We start from the raw sequence: 23620 nt of genomic DNA, 5'->3' as shown, positions 1-23620 counted from the left end.
TAAACACTATATGATTTCACTTATATGCGGAATCTATGGAATAGACTCACAAATATAGTGGACAATTTGGTGACGGATGGGGGTTTGGGGGGCTGGGAGAATGGGGCGAAGGGTTAAAGAAGTACAAATTAGTAGCTGATGGATGGTCACGGGGATGAGGAGCACGGCATAGGGATTGCAGTTAACATTAATACATTAGCTAGGTGGAGGGTCAGGGGAGGGAAGGAGCAATTGCGGGAACCATTTTACGAATTATATAGCTGTCTAACCAATGTACTGTATATCTGAAACTAATTTAAATAAATTAATAAAAAATAAAATAAAAGCTCCTTTTGTAGAAACTGATATTCTTCATAGAAAATTAATAGTACAGAAAATTATATTTATTATTGAGGGTTTATGATGTAATAACCTGATGAATCAAATATTATTTTTTTATTTTGTATTGATATTTTTACTTTTAACTGCTTAAAATCATGTAGGAGATCCAGCAGACATAGAAACTAGTATATTCATGATTTAATCGTCTATAAAGTTAAGTTGGATTGAATTTGCCCATTATTCTATCTTGAAAGTTGTGTTTTGAATAAGAAAATTCAACCTAAATAGTATTTTTTGTTTTTCATTATACAAAAACTAAAAATTACAGGTCATTCATGTAATATACATAAATTATTCCACTTAATTCATAATTCTGTTATTCTTTTCCAACTTGTATTTAGTTTGCCTTCTATGTGTGAATTCTGCCAAAAAAAAAAAAAATCACACAACAATCAGTAGAAAACATAATATTTTAAGCAATACTCAAAATTTTAAGGAATTTCTGCAACAAGGAAGCCACAGGGCAATCACCTTGATGCCTCAGATGTGTGCTGACAGATCGGCCGAGGGCTTTTAACGTTAGTTATTTTAAAAGTACAGATTAGAGTTCAATGTCACCTTGAGAAAATCCTTCATACAGGAAGTTCAAAATCTACTGACTAAAGGAGTTCCAATCTCCAATACAGGCGTGCTGATTCTCCAATGTTTTCTTTATCGCCAGGCAGATTGAAAGAGAGAATTCAAAAAACATTCTCCAAGAACGGTTCTTATAGTAACCCCAAATTTACACTCTTTGTTCAGGCTTTAGGTCCCCCAAAACATCACCTTTTCTACATGTTAATATTGTCCATTCGATAGCATTAAGAATTTTGTGAAAAATGCTTGAAATATGTATTTATTCTATATTCCCATTATCAAAACACTACCACTTTAAAAATTCTTAATTTATGACTTAAATAATCTGTATATCTTTTGACCTAAAAATATTCTTTAAAAGTGATTAAAGCCATAATAATTTAGAAACCAACAGGAGTCTCTTCAAACCAAAAAGCAAAAAATTAGGAATTAAGATATCTTATTTATAATTCTGGTTTTTCTATTAACTTTCAGCAAGGCATTATCCAAGGTACTTAATTAATCCATTTCATTCTCAATTTTCTCATTTGTAAAATGAAGAGGGTTGGACTTGAATATTTCTTAGGTTTCTTACACTTCAAATAATGTATTTGAGGTATAGACTGTTGAAGAATTTGAGAAGTTCTGGAGAACTGGGGAAGTACTGAAGAATGTCACAGCATCTGGAGCGGACCAGGGTCCTGAGCACGGGGTCATGCCTACTTAGGCCTTCATCATCAGAGGCAGAAGCTGGGCCTACTCAACTCATATAACTTAAGTTTTCTCCCGAAGTCTGTTTCATCAATGAGAGTGCACAAAAACACACATGCTCCAAGAGCATTTCCTCTTCCCGGCAGGGAACACAAATTGATTGGCACGCTGGGCCAACCAACTTGATGCCTCCAGCGCTTCTACACCCATCTCAGAGGTGGAGAGAGAGCCCCAGGGAACCACTTCATTCCATCCCCCACACTCTCAGCCTTTTCACCGCTACCTGCTTTGCACCAACAGGAACAGCTTCCTTAAGCTTGATTCTTCTGTCTTCAGTCGCAAGAAGCCCAAGACATCAGTCGACCTCCAGTCTCTTATCACCAAAAGGCTCTGACATTTCCTCTCTCACATTTCCACCACTCTCTAACTTCTGAAAACTTCTCATGAGCCCTCTGGATCTTACCTTCCACCAGCAGCAAATCTCCCTGCATTCTTAGCCTCTTCTATGAATGCTCCTTCCACGTTCTTGGTGGAAAGTGGGGTGAATGGTTGATTTGCTCTCCCTTGCTCTTTTCAAACTATTCTTCTTCCCTACCTTCCAAAGACCCCTCAAGCTTTGAATCTCATATATCAGATAACTCTTTTTATAACTTTTTTTTTTTCTTTCTTACTTTCATTCGTTTCTATTGAGTCTAGATCCTAGCTCCTATCATACCTTTTACGAAACAGGAGACTTTCTCTGGCTTTCATTCTCGGCAGTTTCAGGATACATGTAGCCAATCCCTCCCACACTCTGGCCTCTTGGTTGCTTGATCTCCTTTCCACAGTGACCTTATCCACCCACTTTTCTCAGACACTCTTTCTCGTGGCCATAGCCAAGATCTTGTCATTACTAATAACTGTAGAACAAACTGGCAGCCTTGGTTTGGATCCTCATCTGTGGCACCAAATAAAAGGGCAGTCAGCTGCCCTGGTCACCAATAGAAACTTGTTCAACAATAGCCAGGGCTAACCACCTTAAGACACTGAAAATTCAGACTGGCTCAAACCACTCGCCCCACTGAAACATGGAGATGAAGCCACTGGGTGCCTTTCGCTCTTAATAGAGAAAACCAAACAAAGATTATCTGTACCATTTATACCTGTGCTGTTTTAATGGGAACTCTAAAATCCACGAACTTTCTAATACTCAGACATGCACTCTGCAAGCACTGAAAAAAAAAAAGAAAAAGAAAAGGAAGGGCGACGAAAGGAGTAGACGATTCCTATGTTACTAAACATAAATAATATAACAGCTCCTAATAGAATCTACTAAAGAAAATAGTGATTTCGAATTTAGCTTTTAAAAGCAACTTAAATGAGATTGACGAGGTTAGTGTGTTCAAACTAGGACCATGATTATCTAGGTTATTTAACTTTAATTTTTAAGAGCAAGCTATTGTCAAAATGCAAGGGATTTCGTTTACTCTAGCAAAAGAGTCCTATTTGCTAATTATAGGCTTACCGTTAAATTAGGTCTTATTTCTCTGTAGCAGCAAAGTAATCAGATGAGAATCCCATGCCTCTATTAAATATTTACATTAGAACTGCCTAATTACACCAGGATTTGTTTGGGTAGCACTGGCAGATGCTCTGAAAGGCTGTGGAAATGCAGTCACTGTTTCACAGGCAATGGGCACCCATTTAGGACCATCCTGACATCAGAGCAGGGCATGTGAGTCCACGTGTCAATCAAAAAATGTAATGGGTGCTCATCAGTATAATTCAGCACAATGGATCATCTGAGCGCCTCTAAGAAAGGTATTTGTTTTCCATCTGCCCCGAAAATATTGCAAGGATTCACAAAACAAGCCCAGAAAACTTTAAGTTTTTCAAATTTAGTGCTGTGGAAACAGAAAGCTATACAAACTATTGTAATCACAGTTTTAGTGTTTTGTTTGTTTTAAATCCACATATGTTTCCTTTGTGCCTATTGATCACACATTTCCCAGATTGGAAAGGAAGAACTAAAACAGCATTTGTTTGCAGATGTCATGCTTTTGTGTATAGAAATTTCCTAAGGAATCCACTGAAAAAAATTAGAACTAATACACAAGTTCGTCAATGTTTTAGGAAACACCAACATACAAAAATCAGTTGTGTTTTATACACTTGCAATAAGCAATTGGAAAATAAAATTTAAAAAACAATTCCATTTAGAATAACATCAAAAAGAATAAAATATTTAAAAGTAAATTTCACAAAACTATTGTGAAACATATGCCTCAAAAACTAGAATATATTTGAAAAAATTAAAGAAAATACATAAATGAGAAGGTTTGTATTTATGAATCAAGAAGTTTAATATTCTAAATATGGCACTTCTCCCCAAATTGATTTAGAAATTCAATACAGACGTCAATACATTAAAAAAAAAAACATAGTTGATTCTTTGAAAAAATCGACAAGCTGACCTTAAAATTCATATGAAAATGTAAGGGACTCAAATTAGCCAAAACGATTTTGAAAAAGAACAAAGTTGTACTGAATTAAAGTAACACTTCAAGAAGTTCAACTCATACTTCTTGGTTTTGATACTTACTACAAAGCCACAGTAGTCAAGACAGTGTGGTACCAGCATAAAGATAGACATAAAGATCAAGGGAATAGAATTTCAAGTTCAGAAATAAACTCTAAGATTTAAAAACAGTGTTACCATATGATACTGTAATTCTACTCCTCGATATATATCCAAAAGAAAAACACGTCCACATGAAAACTTGTGCAAAAGTATTTATAAAAGTATTATTCATGATTCTAAAATATGGAAGTAACCCAGAAGTCTATCAACTGATGAATGGATAAATAAAATGTGGTATATCCAACAATGGAATATTATTCAGCAATTAAAGAAATAAAGTACTGATATGTGATAAACAGGAATAACCCTTTAAAACATCATTCTAAGTGCAAGAAGATAGTTACAAAGACCACATACTACATGATTTCATCTATATGAAATGTCCAGAAGAGGCAAATCTAAAGAGACAGAGAGTAGATCCATTGTTGCCTTAAGCAGGTACTTGGAGAAGAATGGACAGTGACAGAAAGAGTATAGAGTTTCTCTTTGGGGTAATGAAAATGTTCAAAAACTAATTGTGTTGATGGTTACACTACCCTGTGAATATACTTAAAACCATTGAATTGTGTACTTTAAACGTATGAATTATATCTCAATAAAGCGCTGATATAAAAATTTTAAAAATACATAATTTTAGTCTGAATTTATTGAACAATATAACAGAATAAAAACTATAATCCGATGCTTAGTGGAATAAAATGTTGGTATTATGTATACAAAAATATTACATGTTTATATGCAAAGCAGGATTGATTTGAGTAGTCAGTGAGGAAATCCGATTTTTCTAGATTGTGTGAAGCAGGAATTGCTACCTGGTTTTTTTGAACAATCTGAGCTTTTATACAGGCAGCAGGCTCTCTCAGAGTGTTGGTATAAAGGGAGAAAAAAGCTTAGTAATTGGAGGGAAAAGGCATCACCAAATTAACCACTCAAAAATTAGAATAAAATAAAGTCAGAGAAGTGTCTGTCCCAGAAAAAGAAAATCAGATGATGGGCAGTCTTTTGCAAAAGGTGTAAGAAATAAGGATCAGAAACTTTGCCACAGAAAGGAGGGAGAAGAAAGGAAATGGCATTTCTAAAAAGTTTTAAAAATAAATAAAATGATAATGTATGTGACCTCAGTACTGATTTCAGGGATTGACTGGGTAAAGTGTGGAGGTAAAAATAATCTGGACCAGAGACATCAGTCCTGGGTGGAAGCTGTTGCTGAGAAGTTAAGGAAGAGACTCTGCAAGAACGGCCAGTTCCATTCAGGATGTGGTCTGCTCCGGACCTGCGAGGGTAGGGAGGAGCTGGCCATGCTTTCACTGTGGTCAGCGTTTCCTCAAGGGTGGTAAACAGACCACTGTGGGTACATCAGCTAATTTTAGATCATACAAGATTTTTTAAACGTATTTACTTTTACGCTTCATAATTTTATAACTAGTATCTGATACACAATTTTACTGATACTGTTCCTTAGAGGATGGCTAAAGGAAGCAGAGCTATGTTGCTCCATCCAACAGAGACAGAATAAATCACAGGCATGTTACATCTTTGGTGTAACATGCACGTATGGCTAAAATTGAAAAGAGAATATATCAAGGAATGAAACTTGAGAAATAATGTCTCAAACTGACAATTCTCCAAAGAAGTACTCTAGTTTTACTAGAACTCTAAACATTCTTTGTTACCAAACTTTTGACATTTGATGCTTAACTTTGAGAGAAAGCTGCTATATCTGGGTCTACAATAGGTTGCACTAGAAAATGTGAAGTGAGTTGAAATAATCTACGGAGGCAAATATAGGGCTGATTGCTCCAACCATATCTGAAAGGAAAAAATAACCCTAAATTACACAGGTATTTTGAATATATTTTGTGGCATAAACTTAGAAACAAAAGAATTTATTTAATAAAAAAAATCGCATAATATCATATTTCTTTTCTTCCCCTTTTACCACACAAAAGAGAGTTGTTTGTATATATTAGCTCACTTTTATTGTTCCAAAGGAATAGCATGAAGGAACATTATTAAAAATTCAATTTGGGAAAGAGTTTTAGTATTCATTCTAGTCCCTAAACATCTTCAGAAGTAACATAAAAAAATAGTATTATTTTGTAATGTTTATTATTTTCTCCTTGATTTTCAATAATTTACTGTATCTTTCCTTTTTCTACTACTATAACCTACTTATTACTTCCTTAGAAAGAAGAAAAAGGTGGGGAAATCAATGGATATTTCCTGGTAAATAATTTGTAATTATTATTATTATTTTTTTTTATGGTAAGAGAAAACATTCCTGATATTATAATTGGTTATCATGAAGAAGAAATGGTAGGATCAAAATGAATGGCATTTTTACATATGGAATTAACTGAAATGCTTTGCTGAAGCAGAGAATCAAAACAGTACCAAGTCTTATGAAATATAGGATATTAAAAACAAAACTGTGTGTATATGTGTGTGTAAAAAGAGACACAGAGAAAAACATAACTAGTCAATATAAGGAACATGAATTAAAAGTAGAAAGATTATTATTTCAAATGTTGTCTTTTGCCAATAAGTCATTCATCTCACGCAGGACAATGGAATATAGCATTTGTTCATATAATATATTATGGAATTAATAAACAACAAATGAATCCGAGCCTCTAAAAATGCAAGTCTGATTAAATAAACACAAAGCAATCATCCAAATACCCTAATCCCAAAACCAAATGTGTCTAAAAGATAAAACAGTCAATTCTTTCAACTCTTACACACCAACCTCAGAATTGACTCAACAAGTGGGCTGGAATATAGATGAAAGCTGTAAAACTGAATAGGATATCAGTCTTCCCAGTGTGAGGAACTGTTACATATACAGATGTCATTTAACACAAGATTGAAGGTGATTTAGGCACAATGCAGGTAATAAATAAGTCTGCAGAAGTAAAGTGAGACCCCACTGTGACTGAGGCCTATCAGAGAGTCTGCATGGAGGAGTATCTTTGATTAGGACCTCAAACACAAGCATGATTCAGATATGCAGAGAAAGATGAAAATGAGGACATGAAATTCTAGACATAGGACCAGCACGAGTAAAGCAACAAAGATAGGAAATATGAGGTGAGTGCTCTGCAGATAACAATAAAATGTTTGTGGAAAAGCAAATGTTCATAAAGGGAAACAATACAGTTAAAACTAAACATTTACCACCGTACAAATTTATTTTTGTCATTTGAAAATGAGAAATAGAATTTTAAAAGTGCCTATACTTGCAGTACACATAGGATATTTATGACTTTACAAAACTAATTATGAGAGAAAGAACATCGTGTCAATATATATTTTATCAAATAAGTAGTCTTTAAAGAATTTGGAATTCTAAAGAGAATGTATTTTCTTCTGAGATTAGTAAATCAAAAAATACACATATTTAGTATTCTTGACAGTTATTATTTACATTTTTAATTCTTTTAAATGTACGACTAATGTATAATTGCTATAGTAAAGTCAAATCAATACTGACTTCCAGTATTTGCTATTAGGCTATCCCTTCACAAAACAGCAACTATAGACTATAGATCATATAAATGCTGTATGTAACTTTTATGTCAACAATTATAATAACTTAGATGAAATGGACAAGTTCATTTAAGATTAAACCAAGTATGATACAAGATGAAATTAAAATAATAATACAAATATGTTTGCAAACATGATAAACTGAAATCTGGATAAAACCATACTCACAATAAAAATTTCAAGTTCAGATGTTTTCACCAGTGACTTCCATCAAATATCTCAAAAAAAAAAAAAAATTGATGCAAACCATACACAAAGTCTTTCAGGAATAGGAAAAGAGTGAACACTTTCCTAATCATTGTATAAGGCTAGCTTACCCCTAATAACAAAATCCAAGAAGAAAATTACAAAATAAGAAAATTACAGACAAATAGCTCTTGTGAACATGGGTAGATATATGCTTAACAGAATATTGGCAAATAAATTACAGAAATATATGAAAAGGATAATGCTACAAAATCAAATGTGATTATGCAAAAGATAAAATATGGTTTAACAGATAAATTATATAACCATACTAACAAAAGAAAAATATTCTTTCTTTTGTTATGGTTTATCATTACAATAGATTTAATACCATCATTTATCAAAATTCAATATCTATTAATAAAATCTCTCAGAAAACTAGGAATAGACATTTCTGAAAACCCTATTGTTCACATATTTTTTGTTGAAACATTAAACATTGTCCTTCTAAAATTAGGACAGGTAAGGATGTCCAATCTAACCATTTCTAATAATGTACAAAAGATCCTTGTCAGTGAAACAAAGGAAGAAAAATAAATAAAATGTATAAAAATCAGAAATGAAAAATTAAATTTCACTTATTTGCATATTGTGGTATTTAAAAATATATTGAAAGTCTAAAAGAATGTATAGCACAACGATAAGAACTAATAAGTGCATTTAACAAGGTCACAGATTACTAGGTCAATATATATGTAAATCAATTGTATTTTCTACGTACTAGCAGTGTTAAAGAAAAAATATTTAACTGTTAAAATATTATTAAGTGACTCTTGTTAAAGTGCTGTAAGACATACTTTATTCAAGGGGGGCCATGGGGATAGGTGTAGGGACCATTGCAATGGGTCTTGCAGTGAGGGAAATAGATTGGGCTCAACTTGAATACAGCCGGGCAAGTGAGAATATATAGCCAAGGAGTAGGGTGGAGTGAGTGAATGAAAAATTACTAAGAGAAAACATCAGGGATAAGAAGTAGGGGTGGGTAGTGATTTTTGGCTAAACCGATCTAACAAGATTCTTGCTGAAGACAGGCCAGGGAGGCCGGACATCACCTGCAGGAAGATGGAGGATGAAGATCCTGACTAACTATCAAGGGAAATCAGATATGGAGGATGAGAGGGTCTAGCTAAACCAACTGAGCAGGATTCTTGCTAAAACTGGACAATGCAGACATAAACACAGAAAGCCAAAGTCAGGACCTCATTGAAAAGCTTGAGGGAACCTGAGTAGACTCTGGTCAAGGAGAGAGTCTTTGTCAGTAGCAAAGTTTTTAAAAATGAAATTAAAAAAAAATGATTTACAATAGCATCGACAGCATAAAAATATTTAGTTACATATTTAACAGAAATCATGTAAATCTGTAGATTGAAAAATAAAAAATATTGTTCAGAGAAATTAAAGCAGATTTGAATAAAAGAGGAGATACTATGTGAATTGAAAATGTCAGTATCACTATGTCAACTTTATCCAAATTGGTCTATAAATTCGATAAAATTTCAGAATGTTTTCGGCTTCTTTTCTTCTACTTCTCCCTCCTCCTCTTCCTTCTGCTCCCCTTCCTCCTCCTCTTTCTGTTAAGAATTGATAAACTGAGTAAACTGTATAAGGAATTGCAAATAATGTAAACTATTCTAAAGAACATTTTCCTTTAGAAAGAAAAATAGTAAAGGACCTAAATTATCAAATTTCAAGAACTACTATAAAGGTAAAATAAACAAGATGGTGTGGTACCAACATAAAGGTGGTGCCCTCTCCGTGACCTCTTCCAACAACGCGAGAGTTGCCTTGTGGTGGGGGCTTGACACCTGTGTGGGCTGCTATCCTCATTCTGAGAGGCCGAGGAGGCGGGCCGACCCGGAGATCGGGCTCCCCAGGCAGCATCCCGCTGGGTACCAGCACATCTGGGATTCCAGGTAAGCATGAGCGGGGCGGGAGGGGAGGAGGAAGGGAGACTGCTTTCTGAACCCAAGGGAAAGTTTTGTATGTGGAAAAATTACATAAGGTTTCTATTGCCTTGGTAAGTAGCTGGTGAAAAAAAATATTTCTCTTTTTCACGGAAATAAAAAATCACTTTTCCAAAATTCTCCCAAAGGCCCCACTATTCATCATTGGTGGTATATTTAACTCGCGTACCCTGTTATTTAATGGAGGAAATTATAACCTGTTAGCACCAAATTCTGAGATGGTAATTAGTTTTCCCTATGCGTTTTATAAGAGCTGTGTAGAGTTTTCGCACTGGTTTGGTACTAGAAAAAAAAAAAAAACGTAATGACTATTTGCTACACTTCAATAATTTTTCCTAATGGAATGCTGAAGTTTTTTCCTATGAGTTACTTTGGAACATTAAAAGTGCCTTTTCAGAATATATATTTTTTATCTTTGATATATAAAAGCTCTAATTTTTTGTTAGACATTTAGACTACATTTTTAATACTTGGGGATTTCACTTGGAACCAGGATTTATTTCATGATTTTATTTTCTTTTTCCAACTGGATTTTTGTTCATAATGTTTTTCCTCCGATTATATTCAGGTCCCAATGAATATGGCAAATGATAACAAACAAGCCAACGCTAATAAGATTACTTTTTATTCATACCTAATCAGCTGCCCTTATCAAACCCTCAATCTATATATTGCTCATAAGGTGTTATTTTAGGCACTTTACACTTATCACTTAAAATTTTCAAACAATTGTTACAGTTAATTTATCTTAATTTAATGTTAAGAAACCAGGGCTCAGTGACTTAAATGAACTTCTCAGTTTCTCACGGTTAGGTAGACCCTGAATTGGGATTCAACCCAGCTCTCTCTGTACGTAAAGTTCGTGAGCTTTTTGCTCTTTACATGGTCCAATCACTTATTAGCAAAGAACTTTGGTCAAGCGAGAAGCCAGCTTTTCAGTTTTATTAATGGGCCACTGAAGTTCCCCAAACCCTCAAAGTACAGTGTCTCTGATAAAGCCAGGAAAAAGGCTCCAGCAGGCCTCTCAAGACAAACCTGAACTCAATTGACCTATTTAGAGATAGGTGGAGAAGATGCAGCATGGCTGATCTGTTCTCTGAGAGGGTCCCAGGTAGGAGAGGTTTCTCCCTGGAGATTGTAAACACGAAGCCACAAAACCAGAAGTCAGTTGAGCCAACAGGAAAACAAGCCATACTGTCATGACATGCATGAGCATTGTTGTAATGTCTTATAACGCCACCTAACGTGACCCAGAGAATGCTTATCTCTCACTAGTCTTAACGATAAGCTTAAGATTTGTTTGTCCTGTGAGGAGGCATAAAAATGTAAAATAAAGATGGAAATTTCCTTCATCTGCAACTAACTTTTATAGGTTGAGGTAGAAAATGAGAAAAGCAAGGCAATGGTTTTCCATAGCCTCCCCAAGTTTACTCTCAAAGAACATCTTAATTTGGACAATCTCTGTCATAGAAGTGAAGAAATCTTTATTATGGTGAGTGAAATAAGTCAGATAGAGAAAGATAATACTATATGATTTCACTTATATGCGGAATCTAAGGAACAAAAAGAACAAACTAATCAAAACAAACTTATAGAGCACGATCTGGTGATGGCCAGAGGAGAGGGAGGTTAGGGGGCTGGGAAAAAGGGGTGAAGGGTTAAAGAAGTACAAATTTGTAGTTGACGGATGGTCACGGAGTGGGGAGCACGGCATAGAGAATGCAATTAGCATTAATGTAATGAATAGGTGGAGAGCCAGAGGAGAGAAAGAGCAATTAGGGGGATGATTTTATAAACTATATGAATGTCTAACCAAAGTACTGTATACTTGAAACTAATAATAAAATAAATTTTTTTAAAAAGTGAAGAAATCATGCTTCAAGGTGTTTAGGATTCAGGAATTAATATTGCTGAATAATTAACTCCTCCCTTTGCTTAAAATTTCATGAGTAAACATTTTTATGAAGAGGGAAATTATAAGTACTTTTCTATATTGGCATTCCTTTAATGGATATAGGCATGCCGGCCTGTGAGTAACAAAGGAAAATTATTCAATGTCTTCGCCAAAGAGAATATCTTGTTTATTAAGTTGCTTCCTGATACAATTTCATAATTGCAGGGAATCCAATTAAGTTTTCAGGCCCCTCGGGGATCATTTAAAGCAATATAGTAATGCACTATCTTAGAGAATTAAAGTTATTTTTCAAATGCCTTTCTGTGAATAAAATGGATATTCAGTTTAGGCTAAGAAGAGTATTTGCCTTTATAGCCCCTGTAAGGATAAACATTGTGGGAGCAATAGTTATCTGCCCAGTTCCATATGCCTTTTTACTTTTGCGGATAGACAAGGAGAATCATTGCTCCTTCCTCTAGGACTGCCACCAAGGGCCTGGCATGTCGTTGAGGTTCTTGGGCTGTTATGAAAAGGCCAAGGTGGATGTTCTATACATTCTGAGTGTTTAAGGGTATATTGGCTGAAGATATTTGTGGACAAAAGGATGGTTTATTTACATAGTCCTTAAAAAAGGAGTTAAATAATATCACTGACATGGTGATGGAAATAAGGATATAATTCAGGCTGTGAAATAACGTAAGAGTCCCGGAGACAAGGTAAGATTAAGGTGATAGCTGGAATTGGAGAATAGGTGAAAATGAGACGAAGAAATAAGCATCAGAAGGAAATATGAAAAAAAAAATGTATATTTGAATATAACAAAGGAAGAAGAGAAAAGAATGGGGTAAAAGGAACAGTTATGAAATTCTATAGATAAAAAAGAAAAACACGTAAAAATAGTATTTCTAAATAGACATGGAAAAATAATTTTAAAAAAAGAGAGTAAATGCCCACTTCGAGATATGGTTTTCTGCTTTAGAATGGAGAATATTAAATATGACTTACCCCGTAACTTCAGAGTTAAATGACACTATGAATATGAGCCTGTGTGTCATTAAGGGCATTTTGTTTACTATTTGAGGTTTCTTTCTTCCATGTCTTTATTTCCCACTTCCTTATCCCTCTCTTTTCGCCAAAGACAAACCATACACACACAGACACACACACATACACACACTTGTGTGTGCACACACACATTGTCTAACATTCACTACCTATGTGTCTTGAAGGTAAACCATTCTTTGGAGTTCCTTGGTTATTGATGATAATCAGAATTTGGTAAAGAGTGTCATTTTCCTAATTTTGAGAGAGGAAGTAGGAAAAGTCAAAATGGAATGGATAAATTTGCCATCTGAACAAAATAGTTTAAAAGCTTGATATTAATAACATAAGCCATTTTGAGGTCTTCCGACGTATTTTCATATTTCAGATTCTTCCTAATCTTTTCTACTGGTAAAAATGAGTATCAAGAAGTTGGAGATGCTCTGAATCCTCTGATCATTTTAATTCTTATTGTAAGGTGAAATAGTTAGGTGGCCTGAGTCACACGTCGGTGTCTTGTGCTTTTGTTCACTGTGAGTTCACTGTTTGTTCATTTTAAGTTCCTACTTGGGCTTGATCATCTTAGGGGTGGTGACAAGATCCAGTTTCTGAACCAGTCTAAAAGCCAACTGCATACTTACATTGCCTGTGTCACCAGCTGGTCCAGCTGATGTCTTCTCTGGCTCCGTCACTCTATGGTGGCAGCAATAACCTTGTTTGCCATGTCTTTAAAATGCCTACGCCAGTGTGCCTACACAAACTTTATAGTTTAAAATGCTTTCACCTCCATTGTTATTACCTTTGAACTTCCATCTTTCTTATGATGAAGGCAAAATTGTTCCTATCCCTAATTTGATCATTCTCTTCTTTAGTAATGAATATGAAATGAAAGTAAATGGAAAATAATTGGATATGCAAATAAAAACAGCAGACATTTATTGAACACTTTGCAATGCATATTTCATGTAGTATTTCTAATGATCCTAAGATTACAAAATGATTATTATTATTATCTCTATTTAAAAACATACAACTCAAATAAATGATAATGTTAGAGCCAACTGGGAAATGTATATAATGACAAAAATATTTGTTCCAAATATGTTTTCAATAAATTGTCTATTATAGTTAAATTGTTACCTGGCTATTCTGGTCAACAGCTATAAGATATATTCAGATAATCAATTTATGACCTTTAGTTTGTATATAAATAAAGCACTTAATAGACTTACTAAGAAAAGTTTAGTATCTGAAACTCCACAAAATTATTTTAGAGAAACTGGAAATATTAAGTTTTGTAACCATGATTTGCATAACATTTACATTTTTAATGGGGAAGGCTTTGAGAAGTTTTGTGGAACATATATAATTTTAATAATGTCATTACTGAATATTTTAAATCTGAGAGATAGTTAAACTTCAAATGAAATAAAAGTAATTAAAACAGAGAAATAGACATATTCCTCATTGTAAGTGAATATTGCCAATTGTATAATCTTTTTTTTTAAAAAAAAAACAGCTTTATTGAGGCAAAATTGGCAAATAAAATTGTAAGATATTAAAAGTATAGAATGTGATTTGACGTTACATTGTAAAAGGAATGTAAAAATGTAAAAGGAATCCCCCCAAGTTAATATACACATCTATCACCTCACATATTTACCCTATTTTTGTTGAGAACATTTAAATTCTACTCTCTTAGCATATATCAGTTATATAATACAGTATTATCAACTATAATCTCCATGTTGTACATTAGATCCTCAGGCATGATATACTTTATAGCTGAAAGTTTATACCATTGTTTTAAAAGTGCATACATTATCAAGGAGATTAGTTCATTGGATTAAAGTCATTTTTAGAGTTAAATTACACATTTATAGAGAGAATTTAGAATGTAAATTTTGTAATAATATTAATGGAAATGTGAAATATTTTAATCGTTCTGGGAGCCTCTGAGTATATTAACTTCAAAAAGTTATTTTACTTACCGGATTACGTTATTATATAACGAAAGCACAATTGTATTGTATTCATTGAACCATTAAATGAGAGTCCAGTATGCTATGAAAATTAATTGGTCAGCAAGGAATAGGGTAGACATAAGAGCGGAAAACAAACAAGAAAACCAGAAAACCTAAGGAGATTAACTGTCAAGTTCTGCATCTGTTTGTCAGGTGAATGGAGAAGCAGCAGTTTTCTGCTTTTGCTTTTCCATCTTTATCTGTTGTAATTCACGTTGTGCTTGCATTCTTTAAATGATGCTGATCAGAACCGAAAGTGTGATAACCATCTTCTTCAGCAATCTAATACATTCTAGGACTCAAAGTCATTGAAGGCATTGACTTATGGCCAAAATTGATTTCATAGTCACCACTATAGTCTCTTGAACTCCAGTAACAGAGAATGCAAGTTCCACACGTCGCCCTCCTAACAGCAAGCGCAGAGGTGCTGGTGTATCAGCATGAAAGCCTAAGTGAATGAACAGAATGGAAACGAGCTTTTCAAAGTGTAGGTCCTATGTGCTCTTTCATAGAGATTGTACTTGCAGAAAGTGTACGATAAACAATATTAGCTAATAAGGGACTCTCACTGTTTTCTGAGGGGACCAAAACATCTGGATTATAATTCAATTTTCTCATGGTGAGCTCTTTGAGCTTGGAGTTTTCTTCCTTTATTCCTTCCTTGCCTTCTCTCTCTGTCTCTCTCTCTGTCTCTGTCTCTTTCTCTCTCATTCTCTCTCTGTCTTTCTGTCTTTAGTTTTGGCTAGGAAAAAATGTCCTTCTTAGTGTGCTTTTACTTTTTAATAATAGTTACAGAATTTATGATTTCTGATTTTATATCATGAAAGTTTGTAAAGAAAATCTATAAAAAAATTAGTGACTACAGAAGGCCATAAATGACCAGTGGCTGTGTTCTCACTAACCAAAGTACATCGCAGTAACTAGACAAACTAACAGCTAAATATTAAGGTTTTTGTGCAGCCAAGAAAAGCACACACACGAACATCCAAAGCCACAGACAGACACATGTATACACACTAGAAAGAATCAGAAGAGTCAGTGATTATTTATGATTTCCTTAATAGACATATAACTTTTAAAAGCTTTTAGAAATGAGAAACTCAGAAAGAAAAAGGAGAGACGGAAATAAATAAATATTAGCTAGATAGTTTATTTATATATGATACAGATATATAGATATTACCTATATACAGAGATTATATAGAATGGTAAAAAGAAAAATCAAATGTGTGTGTGTATGTGTGTATTGATATTGAGATAAAGACATTGTATGTATGGTGCGCGTGGGTTTCCAATGCAAGAAATGTAAAATTTTAAGTCTTTTTATCAAGACATATAAGTCCCCTTTTTTCTGATGCATAAAAATTAATAAAATCACAAAGTCAGCATTTTTCTCAGTCAGCTTAGTTTCAGAAATGTTTCTCCCAAGAAAAGCCTAATTATTAAGCTATTAAGGTTGACATTTTAAATTTTATCTGATATTATTTTAAGGCCTACTTTATGGGTCATAATCAAATTTTCATTTTTTATTTTGTATTTTCAGCTTCTGTGAGATAATAAGGCTCAGTTTAAGATTTAATTTTAATTATGGGAAGACCACAAGGAGAGAGGAACTACTCAAAACAGCAGTAAAAAAAAAAAAAAAAAAAAAATCAGTTAAATTTCAAGAGATTACCTAGCTTAAGTACATTTGGTTACTTTCCTTGTGGAACAGCGCACTTGCCATCTTTGTGCTTTTGGTGAAAATGTTACCAATGCCCATTTTCGAAAGAAAAAATAAATGTACCTCCATGGGCCATTGTTAAAATTCCTTTTGTCATTTTAAGAGTCATACTCAGCAGATTTGATTGTAAGGGCGGTTGAGGTGCTCCCTCTGTGATCACTTGGATGCTCAGGTAACCATACCTGTCATATCTGAAGAGAAGGCTCATGTGCAGAATCTCTCAATTCCATCTTCAGAATCCCTTCACTGGGGACCTTGAATGAAGAGCCTCAGGAAGCTAGAGACTAGAGGAGTTGTATTCGAATGACCTTAACCTGAATTTAATTTGGCTGCTCTCTGTATATTTAGAATATAGGGACTGTATGTTGAATATGGAATGTTATGTTAATTAGCATATACATCTACACAAATAACGTGCGCTAAGACCACAGATTTAGTGGGTAAATAAGATAACCTTCTTGCTGCCTCCATACTGTCTAATATAAGAAAATGACTGTAAGTGAATGGAGTGTTAATAGCGCATAGTGAGCTAAGAATGTTTATGTGAAAGAGAACCCTAGAGTCTACAGTCCATAAAGAGGTCCGGAGGTTAAAACCTTTCAAAGGAATAATCTGTTAGCAATTAAAACTCAAATGGCACATACGTGAATGTAAACGATTTCAAATATATCCTCATTTGCATATGTGTAGTCACACTTGTCCTTTTGTTCCTTTCATTAACAGTTACCACTCATTAAACACCTATTAATTATATTAAGCCTTATATACATGTCCTTAATACCTTATGCCTATGAAGCAGAGATATCCGAATTTAATAGATGAGGAATCTGAAACTCAGAAGGGTTAAGGACAGTTTTCATCTAAAAAGTGGCTGAGCATAGATTCAAACCTAAGTTTGTTTAAATCCAGAAATTCCATAATTCTTTCTTGTTAATTTAGATTCTTCAATTTATCTTTGTTTTTTAAATTAAAATATAGGATGTCTCCAACTGTTTGAATTGCTAGTGGACACTATGAACTGATTTGAAAGTTACCCGCCAAGCCAGAAAAGCATAAGGCTAAAGAAATGGAAAGAAATGAAAAGAAAGAAATAAAAAGAAAGAGAATGGTAATTACGTGAGGTGATGGAAATGTTAATTAGCTTGATTATGGGTGATCATTTCACAATGTATATAAAATATATCAAAACACCAAATTGTATACTTAAGTATATACAATTTCTATTTGTCAATTATACCTCGATAAAACTAAAAAAAAATAAATAAATAAAGAATGAAGGTGACCGTGGCCTGAATGTTCTTTATAAAGGGAAAATAGACTGTCAGAGAGGTGGCAGAAATTACGTTGTATAAGGCCACGGTTTGCATTTTATTCTAAATAAGATAAGGAAGCCATTGGAATGTGTTGGCCAGAGGGATGTGATTTAACCTATTAGAGTTACTCTGTCCAGTTTGTGAAGAATGAGACAAAATTAAAACCAGAGAAGCCAGTTTGGAGGTCATTGCCATGTGAGATAATGAGTAGGCTGTGGATTTGAGATGGAAAGTAGACAAATTAGAAACATTTTTTGGAAGCAGATTGGACAGGACTTGCTGGTATCAACGTGGATAATAAGAAAATTTTATCAGGTCAGTAAAACCAGGGGGTTAAATATCTTAGATAATTAATAAATTATCTAAGATATTTAAATATTAATATAAATATCTTAGATATTTAAATTATCTAAGATATTTAACCCCCTGGTTTTACTGACCTGAGATGATGGTCGGTGTTTAGGTAGGGAGGAAATGAAATGTTTTTAATATGAGAGACTCCTTAGCATATTTAAAAGGTGGTAAACAATGACAGAGCTTCCACTTCTGGCCATGGTGGAGTTACTGATACAGGTCTTGTTCTCTCCTCAGTAACAACTAGCAAACTGGTCACATGTCCATGGAACTGGCTCTGAGTCACACTAACAAAGCTTTAAAGGACAAGGCTTTAATGATTCAAGGAGACTCATAGTTAACTGTCTACCAAAACAAAATCTAAAACTCTTCAAAGGAAGACAAAAAGTCCGGCATTCTCAAATTTAAGTATCACCAAAAAAGATAGGACATATGGAGAAACACAAAAATATGACCTATAACCATCAAAAAGAGAAGAGAATAGATAATGGGCAGGTTTCTGAGAAGGCAGAAGAAGATGAGACCTTGAGCAGAGGTGAAAGAATTAGTCTCAGATACAACAAAAGAAGAATTTTCAATTCTATCAAGAGTAAAGGACACAACACTGACAACAATTGAGGTCAGTTGGCAGCAGTCTATGGAGGGAGTTTCTGTATTGTGGGTTCAATATTTTTCTATGAATCAGGTTTTTGCTGACAGTGACTTTAACAATGACCATAGGAAGGTGGAGACAGAATGTACTGGAGAATATAATAGTTTTGCCAGAGAATGTCAACATTCTCCTTGAAGACTGGGAACACGGAGGCACTGATCTACAGATGTATGGGCTTTCCCAGGTGTGCAGAAAGATATTGGGTGGTTAGTCCAGACAGGGAGCCACAGATAGGGTGGCCCATTCCATCAACACCCAAATCACCCAGATTCCAAGCAGAGCTTGGATGGAAAGGAGTAGTATGAGATTGTAAGAAGTTTTTAAATGTATTTGGGAGCAAAGAAAGGGAGAATAGAAAATAGAGATAAGGAGCCAATTTAAATTGGAAAAATATATGAAATACTTAAATATTAAGAAAATATCTAAATATTAAGAAAAATTTAGATGATTAACAAAGAAAAAACTTAAACTGTCAGCACATGCTTACATGCCTTTCTTGATTACAGATAGTTATCATTTTAGCCCTCTTCACTTTATAAATGAAAATTTTTAAAATACAACAAAAACATTCTTACAGGTCTAACATCTTGCAACTAAATTAGAGTATCGAAAATTTTGTTAGTTTAATGCAAGCATGAGATGTATCACTGCCTTATGTGCCTTTTTATATAAAGGAGTTATTTTTCACATCTCCCATGGGTGCTGAGAAAAATCAGACTTTACAATTCGTTCTTTTTGTAAATATCTTTACGAAATTCAATAACAATCTGTAATAGTAAATGACATATTATGATATATAATATTGTATTATATATATATAATTCTTTAAATACAGCTTTTTATTCGATTATTTAGAGAAATAAATGAAGAAAACACATAAGCATTTTGAGTTTGGAACTTTGGAAGTTTTCATTATATTTTGTTCCCTTTCAATATGACTGATTTATTTCTCACACCTGCTTAACCTAAAATCTAAATCTTACTTCAGTGTTTAAAAAGTTGTTAAGTTTATATTTTCAGCAAAAGTTTTTCTTATCAGCTATTAAAATGATGACATTACCATATGTTCAAGTTCATGAATCCTTGTAGAAGGATATTTACATTTCCGCATTACGAATTTGACGATGGAAAAATAGTTTGCATAAGGGCTTCATTGATGCAAAACAAATTTCTATCTTAGTTTCACATTATTTTTATATTAATAATGACATGCCTTAAATTGTCCACATTTCATTGTCAGTGAAATTGACAGGTGGAACAAGATGTGAATATTTAATTATACATGAACAAACAAAGCACTCCTGTTTTTACAAAAGCCAGTCTTTGGGGAACATAGGGGCCTATGTGACGAAACGACTGAATAGGGCACATATACAAGGGGGAAAATGACTATGCTTGGTTTTGTAAGTATGAAATGTTGCTCAGTGGAATCAGTTTTCACTATGAGATTTCATAGACATTTAAATAAATTGCTCAGTGATCAATTTAACAACCAAATGACTTGTAAAAAAAACAATCATTCCCACTTCATTCCATTCAAAAATATATATTTTGCATATACTTTCTGCCCAGCACTGTGCTAAGTACAAAAAACATAAAAGTAAGATTCAGTTTCTGATTATAAAACAATTATGAGTCTGAGCTATAGGAACTCATGGACTAAGTTTAAATAATTTTTTAAAGCATACTCGTACACAAATATTTTAAAATTAATTTTGGCCTACAAATTTAAAAAGTGGTAATAAAATTATTTAATATTTTTGTGAAGATAGTCAGACCTAATTACACATTCCCCCCAAATTTTCATTGGACCCTGAGGCATCTGTATTAACTTTTCACGGGCATCTATCCAAATCACTGTTTCGTTTTGTGTTTTACAATCACGACCTTTCTGCTTGATGTTCCTGCAGCAGTAGTACCCTGTACATAGTCGTATATGTATAAATATTGTCAAACAAATTAAATCAACTGTTAATGAATACTGAATATTAATATTGTAAAATATTCCCCCTGAGACCTTGGCAGAGTGAAACAAAATAATTTGATTTTGTAAATGGAAGGCAAATTAAAGTGACCTCAGATAAAAAGTAATTGCTGAGAGCCTTGGCATGTATGAATGAATGGTCCGATGGAATCTGACCAGTTTTCTTTTTGTGAAACATAATTTAGCATATCTGCACATGATCGAAGAGGAAAAATTGAGTCAATTTATTTCAAAGAAAAAATTCTGGAAGAGTTCACAACCGAAGCAATCTCACTAGTCAAAAAACATAGTTTCTGCAATTTGTGAAATAGTCAATATATTGTAGGAAAGAGTCATTTGACCCAGAATTTTCTTCTTTGATTGGCACACAGCCATTTTGTCACTCACCCAGTGTGAATCCTGAATGTTGGATTATAACCATCAGCAGAAGCTTTCCACTCACCATCAACTCTTCTATTTACCCAAATTATGATCTCACTGTTTATGCAAATGTGACTTAATTGCAGTCTTGATTAATTCAGGTTCCATGCTTCAAACCGTATGTAATATGATCGCCTTACCTATAGATTTAAAACCTTTCTAGAAACCTCCAGGCCTTCATGATAAGGTCTGTACTCTTAACAAAATCTATATGGCCCTCACGGTCTGCCTTTCTACCCTCTCATCTCAACTCTGGGCCCTCCACTCTCGTCTCCAAGATGGCCGTGGCTGCTCTTCTTCCCGAGCCTTCAACCGCCTCAACTGCCTCTTCACTCTGAGCCTCAGTGTTTCACTGTGCATCTGCTCGGAAAAAAAAAACTATTTTTCTCTGTCTCCATCTGGGTCATTCCTTCCTGTTCTATGAGTGCCATTTCACACGTTAGTTCCCTTGAGAAAAAAGTGACCATATCCCAAGATTGGAGGATAGATACTGTGTTTATCTTATGGAATCCATGGCATTTAGCAAATTCCTAGCCATTAGATTTCATTCATTCTTTCAATCACTCACTCACGACTCAACAAATATTTACTGACCATCTATTACATGTCAGGCATTGTTCTAGACAATGGAGATGCAATAATAATGTAAGACAAAGTCCCTTCCTCCTGAGGTTTATGCTCTTGTAATTAATATAGACAGCTGAGACATAAAGATGCAAGATCACTTCAGAAAGTGGTAAATACTGTTGAGAAAATCAGTCATAGTTAGGGATAAGGCCTCTGGGAACATTTCACTGGAGCTGGGACCTGAAGAATGAAAAAAGAAAATCCATGTCATACTCAGGAAAAAGAGCATTCTCGTCAGAGGGAATGCAAGTGCAGAGCCCTGAGATGAGGCATCTCCATGAAACAATGAGAGGACCAGTGTGCCTGGGAAATAGTGAACAAGGAAGCATCATGGGTAATAAGAACTGAGCAAATCCTGTAGCATATCGCACATCATAGTTTGAAGTGTGGATCTGATTTTAAATCCTGAAGGGAGCCACTGAGGATTTGGAGTAGAAGAGGGCAATGCTCTTATTTATTTAGGCTTTAGAAAAATTACATTGCTACTAATGAAATGTAGAAGGAAATCAGAACGGAAGCAGAGATGATGGTGGCTTCACCTAAGGTTTAGGGGGATAATTGGTAGGATTCAGGAACTAATTTAGGAAACAGCATCCCAGAGCCCTCTGATAGTTTAAATGAGGAAGGCGAAAGAGAGAGAAATCAGTAAATACTCAATAAAATTAATTATATTATTTTATAAGAATAATGAGGGGGAAAAACAGCTTTCAATTATGTCATGGTTTCCAAATTTCAGCACTGTTGACATTTGATCTGGGTAATTCTTCATCGTGGTGGACTGTCCTATGCTTTGTAGAATGTTTAGCAGCATCCTCGGCCCCAGTTCACTAGATGCCAGTAGCAGCTCTTGATTTCAACAATGTCTCCAAACATTCCCAGATGTCCCCAGAGGATACAGTCTTCCCTGGTTGAAAACCACTGGATCAGATATATAAAATCATGCTTCCTTTGTAATAATATTACAAATGTGGGGCTATACTTATGATCTCACTGTTTATATAAATGTTATTTAGAAATAACATTTTCTAAAAACTTTCAAGTAAAAAGACTATAACCATTTTTTTTCTGGGTGACTTGTTTGCAGCTTTTTTTTTTTTATGGGAATATTTTCAGATGTATCATTCATCAATTGATATTTATTTTACACTTAGAGTATGAAATCTGTAGTAGATGGCCTTACGGTAAATTCTGCCTGTGCCATTCGCTTGCTGGGGTGTACATAGCTGATGGCAATACTTAGCTTTCTTCCCTTTCTTTTTCATATAAATCCCTCATACCTCATGGTTTATTATCCCTCAAATTTGTTCCCCAGCCCATTCCTACTCATCGCTTTTCTTCTACTGCCCCATCTCATCTTCAGTCTGCAACATAAAATTCAAAAGGATGAATATGATAGATAAGGTGAAAAACAAAACGGACGGGGAAGCCTAGCTGACTCTTGATAGACAAATGGCGAGATGTGTGGGAGGATGACACAGCGATATATTTTTTCTGGTCCCAGAGTATGTGATTTTGCCACACTGTTTTCTTCCTTCCTAAAACTATTTATTTTTAGATTTACC

The sequence above is a fragment of the Pteropus vampyrus genome, unplaced genomic scaffold (genome assembly GCF_000151845.1).
Source record: "Pteropus vampyrus isolate Shadow unplaced genomic scaffold, Pvam_2.0 Scaffold45, whole genome shotgun sequence".
Classification (NCBI taxonomy): Eukaryota; Metazoa; Chordata; class Mammalia; order Chiroptera; family Pteropodidae; genus Pteropus; species Pteropus vampyrus.
This window is presented reverse-complemented; position numbering follows the sequence as displayed.